The 8,355-nt window shown below is 45.0% G+C and overlaps 1 long non-coding RNA gene across 1 annotated transcript in view; it reads right to left on the bottom strand.

Moving 5' to 3' along the window:
- Positions 1 to 1,154: 1,154 nt before the first annotated feature.
- Positions 1,155 to 8,355, bottom strand: part of LOC102489604 (uncharacterized) — a 30,927-nt gene continuing 23,726 nt past the window's right edge. The window contains exons 2-3 of the long non-coding RNA XR_334391.2: positions 3,959 to 4,038; positions 1,155 to 1,296 (exon numbers count right to left, since the gene is read on the bottom strand). This is a non-coding gene — a long non-coding RNA (uncharacterized LOC102489604). The remainder of the gene's footprint in view (positions 1,297 to 3,958; positions 4,039 to 8,355) is intronic.

The raw sequence follows: 8,355 nt of genomic DNA, 5'->3' as shown, positions 1-8,355 counted from the left end.
GCGCTGGAGAGCTGGGCGCCAGCTCCGAGTCTGAAGCCTGCTCTCCCTACGAAGTAGAATCCCAGGGACTCTGTGCTCGAACACTGTCCCTGCGAGGGTACTTAGCTAGGTGTCATCGGCAGACTGGCCCTAGGATTCAGTGTAATGGGAGTTTGAGAAGAGCACAGTTACCAGTCAAAGTAAAATTTACATTTGAATGTACTCGGTTTTATCATTACATAAAAAATGTAGGACAGAGAGCCAGCAGGTGGTAGGGTGGTTAAAGACGCTGGACTCCCACGTGGCCAACCAAAGTTCTAGTCCCGGACTCGGTGACTTGCTTTCTTACTTTCTCTCTCACTCTGTCTCTGGTCAAATCGAAAAATAATGATAATAAATAAACAAATAATTCTTTAAAAAATGTCTTAAAGGAAACAAAGAGCAAAGTACTACATCACAGCACAGAAAGAAACATGCTACTTTTATTTTAAATTTTATCTTACTGAATCATTGCGTGTCTTTACAGCATACAGCATGGGTTCTCAAAGCATAAATTAAATATATTGTTTTCAATTAAATAGAGCGAATGATCTGTTTAACTGGCCCAAGTGTATTTATGTTCTCTCTTTTTCTTTTTAAGTTTTGCTACAGGGCACGTGCACTCACCGGAGAGAGAGTGAAAAGCACCCCCTGAGGGACTGACCATCATGCCATCCCTTCTCATCCAGGCTCCTCTAGGGATTTTGGGCACACACATGCACACACGCACACGTGCACACACACACACACACGCACCCAGCATGTTTCTGAAATCACTGGGTCTAGGACTCGAACCATGCAGTCAGTCACGTGGGACCTAGCCAGCATAACCTCCCCACCACCTGCTGGCCCCTATGCTCTCCCTTTAAAAAGTCTTCATTTTAAGATATACAGAAATGACCTAAAATATAAATATTCACTAGTTTAAAGAGAACTAAATTACTTTATCAGAGGATATAACATTATTAAAATAGTTGTACTTTTCTCACACATATTGCTAGTTTAATTAGTTCTGCTATCCGCTCCACTAATTTCCAGTTAATTCATCCCATTGTTTATTTGTTTTAGTAATGGCAATTATACAGCAGAAAAGCAAATAATACAGAACAGCATATCATTCAAATAAACACCCGCTTTTCAGATCTTTTCGTTAAGTAATGACACATACGCGCGTACGTACGATCTGTTCTTTGTGATGCGCTTTTGACTGTGCGGCTCAGACTGGGAGTGGACTGTGGTATGAAGCCTTGCTGAATATTTGTGCCTGACTCTGTCTCTCTGAAAAAACAAATACATAAACTTCTAATTTTTTTAAAAAAATTGCTAGAGGTTGTGTGTACTTGCCAATGAGACACAGAGAAAAGAGAGAGAGAGAGAAAGTGAAAAAGAGCCCCTCCATGGGGGATGGTCACACTGTAACCCTCTCTCCTTCATTTTCCTTTTGGCATTCTGAGCACACACGCACACGTGCCTTGAGTGGTTCTTTTTTTTTTTTTGGAGAGGTTTTTGCTATAGGGCACGTGCACTCGACAGACAGAGACAGACAGAGAGACAGAAAATGAGAAATCACCCCCCAGGGGGATGGCCATGCCGCAATCCCTTCTCCTCCATTCTCCTCTTGGGATCTTGGGTGCACACGTGCCTGGCGTGAGTTTTAAGCCACCGGGTCTGGGACTCAAACCGTGGTCGACTACATGGGAGTCCAGCGACATAGCCATTACGCTAACTGCTGGTCCCCCTTGAGTGGTTCTTAAGCAACTGGTCCAAGGCTTGAACCGCAGTCAGCGGTGGGATGCAGCAGCCTCAACCACTATGCCAACAATGGCCCGTAAATAAGTAAACTTCTTTATGCTTTGCTGGAGCACCTTAAATAGCCAATAACCAGGACAAGAGAAAAACGAGTATGGAAATACTGACTCGTTCTCTACCTAACGACGTGCCGTTTCACTATGAATCTGTGTTAACCGAGACACGCGTTTTCATTCTTTTTCTCTTGCGATAGCACATGCAAACGTGTACAGAGGAGAGATATCCTTGACAGGTCTCGTCACACTGTGACCCCTTGTCCCGGCTCTCTGGCTCCTAGGATCTCGGGTGCCTCTGTGTGCACCTGGCCCATCTTCACCTGACCAGAGCCGAACCTGTGGTCAGCAACATGGTTTCTAGTCTCCCAGGGCATTGGAGTTACCGCTCTGTGACAGCACTGGGTCTGGCCATGTCACTTCTAATCACCAATCTGTCATTTGCTTCTATTAACTGCTGTGGTTTGTTTTTGTTTTGAGAGATTTTTCCTATAGGGTATGTGTGTGTGCTAGAGAGACAGAGAGAAACAGAGAGACAAAAGTGAGAATTCACCCCCCCCTGGGGGGATAGCCATGCAGCAATCCCTTCTCCTCCATTCTCTTTTCCGGATTTTGGGCATGCATGCACTAGCACCCAGGGTGAGTTTCAAGACACCGGGTCTGGGACTTGAACGATGGTCAACTACATGGGAGTCCAGCGCCTTAACCACTATGCCACCTACTGGCCTCTCAATTACTGTATTTTTCAAAAAACAAAGTCATGTTTATATTAGTAGCAAGACACAATTCAAACTTCTGGTGATAAAGCCATTATTCCTAAGTCGGGGTCAATATAAACCGCTACCAGAAAAAGTTGAGAAAATTCCAATTATAGAGGAATCGTCAAGGGCACAAAACCAAGACAACAGGACTTTTAAAAAGGTTCATGTGTACGCTCAAGATGGCGCATCTACAGCACAGAGCTTTCACGTGCGCCTCAGCAGCGTGAAGTCCAACACCTGAGCGAGCCCGCTCTGCTTCCCCGTGTTCTGACCACGCGCCCTCTCAAGCACGATTTAAATAAATCTGATCAGGCTACAAGTTGATGAGATTATTTTCCTGCTTCATGTGTCTAATTTTCAAGGTTGTTGGGCTGACAAAGTCACTGTGAAAAACCACAAACTTATATCAGCAGAATAAAGGCAAGAAATTCAAAGAAAGTGAAAAACGTTCGGCTGAGAATATGGTTTTCCCAAGTAGTGTGACCATAGTTTCTCAGAACAGATATTACTGGCACATAAAAGTTAAGAAGCTGGGTCCAGCAGGTGGTGTGGTAGTTAAGGCTCTGGACTCGCACATAGCCAACTGCAATTCAAGTCCTGGACCTGGTGGCTTGCTTTCTCACGTTCCCTCTCTGTCTCTCTGTTTCTCTTTGGTGAGTGCATGTGTCTCATAGCAAATTAAACAATAATAATAAAAACAAATAATTCCTTTTTTAAAAATAAAGGATCTAAGATAGGGACCAGCAGGTGGTATGGTGGTTAAGGTGCTGGACTCCTACAGGGCTAACTGCGGTTCAAGTCCGGGACCTGGTGCCTTACTTTCTCAGTTTCCCTCTGTATCTCTCTGGGGAGTGCATGTGCCCTATATCAAATTAAAAATAATAATAATAAAAAACTTTAAAAAAAAAAGGACTCTAAGATGTATACTCAAATTCTAATTCAAAAAGCACCAATGCACACACTCCCTAAGCACTGAACGGTAGAGCTGTACACACCACGGCGTGGTCCAGGCTGTGGCCTGTGCCCTCCATACGGCAGCTGGAGAAGGCTACTACAAGCCTTCCCTAAACTAGCGGGGGTCGATAAGTATTAAAAAACAAATTAAAATAGTGGGCCAGCCAGGTGGCGTGGGGATAAAGCAACTGCATCTTACGTGGCTGGCTGTGTGGTTCAAGTCCCAGACCCTGCAGCTGGAAAAACAGCCCAGGTGTGCATGTGTGCCCCAAATCTGGAGAGGAGGATGGAGGAGAAGGAATGTGCCACACGATCCCCTCTGGGGGGAGGGTACTTTCTCACTTTTCCTTCTCTCTCTCTCTCTCCTGGTGAGCGCACATGCCCTACAAGAGAAAGAAAAAGGCAAAGAATTGAAATACTTACCAATAAGTCAGAGGCAATCAAAATACGACCTGTCCCTCCTCAGAATTCCCTCCTGGTGTTCTTCTTCCTTCTGTCATCATCTGCAAAACATTAACAAGCCTAATTCTCAAGAGTCACTTGCAAACCAGTGCTCAGATGGTGAGCGTGTGTGAGACCAGACGGCCCGCGGCACGAGCACCACAGCACGCAGGGCTGGGAAGGCGGCAGTCTTGCTGTGGCAGAGGGCAGACAGCGCGGCACTGCACACTGCACTGGAGCTGGGCCCTGCCTCGGCTTACGGAGGAAATGCTGCATGGTTACAGCTATTAGCAACCAGGGAAGGGCAGCACTCACCCCATGGGAAGGGGAACCCGCCCACACGTTCTCTCAGAAGCTGGCGACCCCTTGCCCGTGCTCCACAGCAGCCCGACGGGTCAGTCTCCCACCCGCAACCCACGGCCTCCTTCCCTTCAGGGTTTCAGAGGAGAAAGTGTTCATTCATATGAAAGCTGAAATAAAAACGTCATCTGATTTGTAGCTCTCATCCCTACCACTGGTAGCGATTATTTATTCATTCAATTAATTCGGCTTGAATGCAGATATGATTGTACAAAGTTTGTTTAGTTTCTTGCTATGGGAACTGTCTGCTCACGAGAGAGAGAGAGAGAGACAGAGAGGAGAGAGAGAGAGGAGAGAGAGAGAGAGAGGAGAGGAAAGTGAGAAATTACCCCCCGGGAGACAGACACGCAGCAATCCCTTCTCCGGTCTCCTCTCAGGATTTTGGGCATGCACGCACACGCAGCTGGCGTGAGTTTCAAGCCACTGGGCTGGGACTCCCACTGTCTAGTGGGCCATGTGCGGGCCATTACCTTAACCTCCGTGCCACTCACTGGCCCCATCTCAGTTTTGTTTTATCTGGTACAGTTGTTTTTTGGTTTTTGTTTTTTTTTCTCCTGTTAGCTTTATTAGAAATATAAAGACATGATAGTAGTTTATGCAATTTTAGCACAGAGCTTAAATAAAAAGATAAAAAATAAAACAGTGGCTACAGTTTTTATGAATACCAATTAGAAAAACATTACCCTCTTTCGAAATTATTATAAAACAGTGATCCTTTCAAGGGCCAATTCTTTCTTCTTGCCCAGAATTTGAAATGAATCTCTCACAAACCAGATAGCCTCCAACACAATGGTTAGCCTGGAAGCAGGAGGGAACGAACCTTTAAAGAGAGAACATGACTAGATATGTGGGCAAATCCACAAAGCATAGGTAGCCGTTTCGTAACACTTAGAGGAATAGTGTTTGAGACCAAGCGTCCCTGTCTTACTATAAACTGAGTTAGACAGAGATTGTGGGAGACAGTTGCTTTCGGCAGGGGAGAGGACAACACAGCACTTCACAGCCATATCGAAACCACCCAACCTGCCAGTTAAAGTCGAGTGCAGGTCTAAACGCCTGTATTTAATTTCTAGTAAACCTATGGATTTGATTCTCCATCCCTCGACTCAAGATTTTTACCTATTTCATCCCAAGCAAACACATTGATCCGTTTTAGAAAAAATTAAACTTTTTAAGAATTATTTATTTAATTGTATTAATTATTATCATTATTTTTAAGTTTGCTATAGGGCATGTGCATTCTCAGAGAGAGAGAGAGAGAAAGAGAGAGAGAGAGAGAGAGGGGAAGTGAGAAAACAAGCTGCCAGGTCCAGGACTCAAATGGTGTTGGCCCTGTAGAAGTCCAGCGCCTTAACCACTATGCCACCTGCTGGCCCCAGTTTTAGAAAGTTAAAAAAAAATTTAGTTGGGACCAGCAGTTGGTGTAATGGCTATGTCACTGGACTCCCATGTAGTCAACCGCGGTTCAAGTCCCGGACCTGGTGGCTTGCTTTCTCACTTTTTCTCTCTCTCACTCTGTCTCTCTCTAATCAAATGAAAAATAAATAAAGTTAAATAAAAATTCTTTAAAAAATAAAGTGTGAGGTTGGCATAGTGACCTCCTTCCAAACAGCACAGTATGTAATGAGAGCAGGAGCAGGGTAACTTTCCAGCAGAGAAAGTTCAGCCAAGTAATTAAAACCAACATCAGCAGTCGCCATTCTTTTATTCATTTCTTTCAAAGTTTTGCTATAGGGGTCTGTGTGCCTCCCAGAGACAGAGAGGGGAGAGAGGGAGGAAAAGAGAGAGGGAAAGAAACTGGGAAAGTGAGAAACTACCCCTGGAGGAATGGCCACATCGCAGTCCTTCTCCTCTACTCTCCTCGTGGGTTTTGGGCATGCACATACATGCTCCTGGCGTGATTTTCAGGCCCTTGGGTCTGGGACTGAACTGTGCAGTTGGCCACGAGGGATCTAGCCCCCTTATGCATCATGCCGGCAGCTGGCCTAGCAGTCATAATTCTTGACACAATTGATGAGGATGTCATTTGGTATCAATAGTCTTCCTCCCAAAAGTTCCAAATATCAGTCTAATATTGAGAAAAACACCAGGATAATTCTAATAGCCGACCAAAATTGGTAATTCTAATACTCCTCAAAATTGTCAAGGTCATCAAAACTAGGACTTTCTGAGACACGGCGGCAGCCTGAGTCTCTAAAGAGACATGACAACTAAAACATAATGGTCCTAGAATGGGAACAGTGCATTAGGTAAAAGTGAGGGAATTCCGCGTAAATTCTGGACTGCAGTTGGCGATAATGCCTCAGTGCTGATGAAGGAGACCGTACTGTAACTGTACCATAAATTTACCACACCAATATGTCAGTAACAGGGAACCTAGATGCAAGGCATACAGGAATGCTCAGTACTGGCCTTCTGTAAATCTGAAACTATCCTAAAAATTCTATTTAAAAACGTAGGGCTGCATGAGAGAGGGAGAGAGCGGTAAGGACCCTCAGCAGTTGTGTCAGGCCGTGAGTGTCACCCCCTCTGGGTGCCCCGGGGTGCTCAGGATTTTTCAGATCAGCCCAGGGAGCCGAACCTGCACTTGACCATGTGGTTTCCAGGACAGCAGTCAGTACATGCAGGCTGTGCCACCAAGCCACACCATAAAGACGACTTTTTAAAAAAGTCTTACTATTGGGGCCAGCAGTTAGCGTAATGGCTATGTCGCTGGACTCCCATGTAGTTGACCACGGTTCGAGTCCTGGACCTGGTGGCTTAAACTCACGCCAGGTGTGTGTGCGTGTGTGCCCAAGATCCCGAGAGGAGAATGGAGGGGAAGGGATTGCGGTGTGGCCATCCCCCCTGGGGGGTGATTTCTCACTTTCTATCTGTCTGTCTGTCTCTGTCTTTCTGGTGAGTGCACACACCCTATAGCAAAAAAAAAAAAAAAAAAAAACTAAAAACTCTTACATTCGGGGCCAGCAAGGAGCATGATAGTTAAGGAACTGGGCTCCCACATGTCCAACTGTAGTTCGAGTCCCAGACCTGACGGCTTGCTTTCTCACTTTCTCTCTCTCTCTCTCTCTTTTTCTCTGGTGAGCACATATGCCTTACAGCAAACTTTAAAACAATAATAATAATAAAATAATTAAATTAAATAAGTAATTCAAAAAAATAAAAGCCAAATTCTTATATCCAGACACCCACACGCAGCAACTGGCTCAGTGAGGCAAATTATCCCCCTCCCATATCCCAAATATCACTGGTTTTAAAATGCCCCAAAGGGAACCAGCAGGTGGCGTGGTGGCTAAGGTACTACATTCTCCCACATGGCCGACCACGGTTCAAGTCCTGGCCTCATGGCTTGCTGTCTCACTTTCCCTCTCTCTGTCTCTCTTTAGTTGAATTAAAATAAATGAGTGAATGAATAAAATTAAATAAATCATTCTTTTTTTTTCTTTTGGAGATGTTTTTGCTATAGGGCGCGTGCGCTCGCCAGACAGACAGAGAGAGACAGAGAGATGGAAAGCGAGAAATCACTCCCCAGGGGGGAGGGCCATGCTGCAATCCCCTCTCCTCCATTCCCCGACCATCAGGATCTTGGGCACGCACGCACAAGCACCCGGTGTGAGTTTAAACCACTGGGTCCGGGACGCGAACCGCGGTCGGCTACGTGGGAGTCCAGCGACATAGCCATTATGCTAACTGCTGGTCCCAATAAATCATTCTTTAAAAATAAACAAAAGAAAAAAAAAATGCCCTAAGGAAAATACAGCAATACTGACAAAAATATCTTTTATTTAACATATCAAAACTCCTCCATAGATCAGTAATATTACATGTTGCAGCAGCCTGCATTTTTAAATTCAATTAGAGTACCGATTCCACAAGGCAGACATGACAAATTGCTCCCATACAGTCTTCAAGGGCCAGCATCAACCTTTGAATCTAAATATCAAAAGTCTAAACTATTACGTTGTAGAAGACAGACTTCAATGACTGAATTCAAAGCACATGGCTAAATGCTGAGCGGT

Source organism: Tupaia chinensis, unplaced genomic scaffold (genome assembly GCF_000334495.1).
Source record: "Tupaia chinensis unplaced genomic scaffold, TupChi_1.0 Scaffold000212_1, whole genome shotgun sequence".
Taxonomy (NCBI): Eukaryota; Metazoa; Chordata; class Mammalia; order Scandentia; family Tupaiidae; genus Tupaia; species Tupaia belangeri.
The sequence above is the reverse complement of the archived record's forward strand: the minus strand, read 5'-3'. Positions and strand labels throughout refer to the sequence as shown.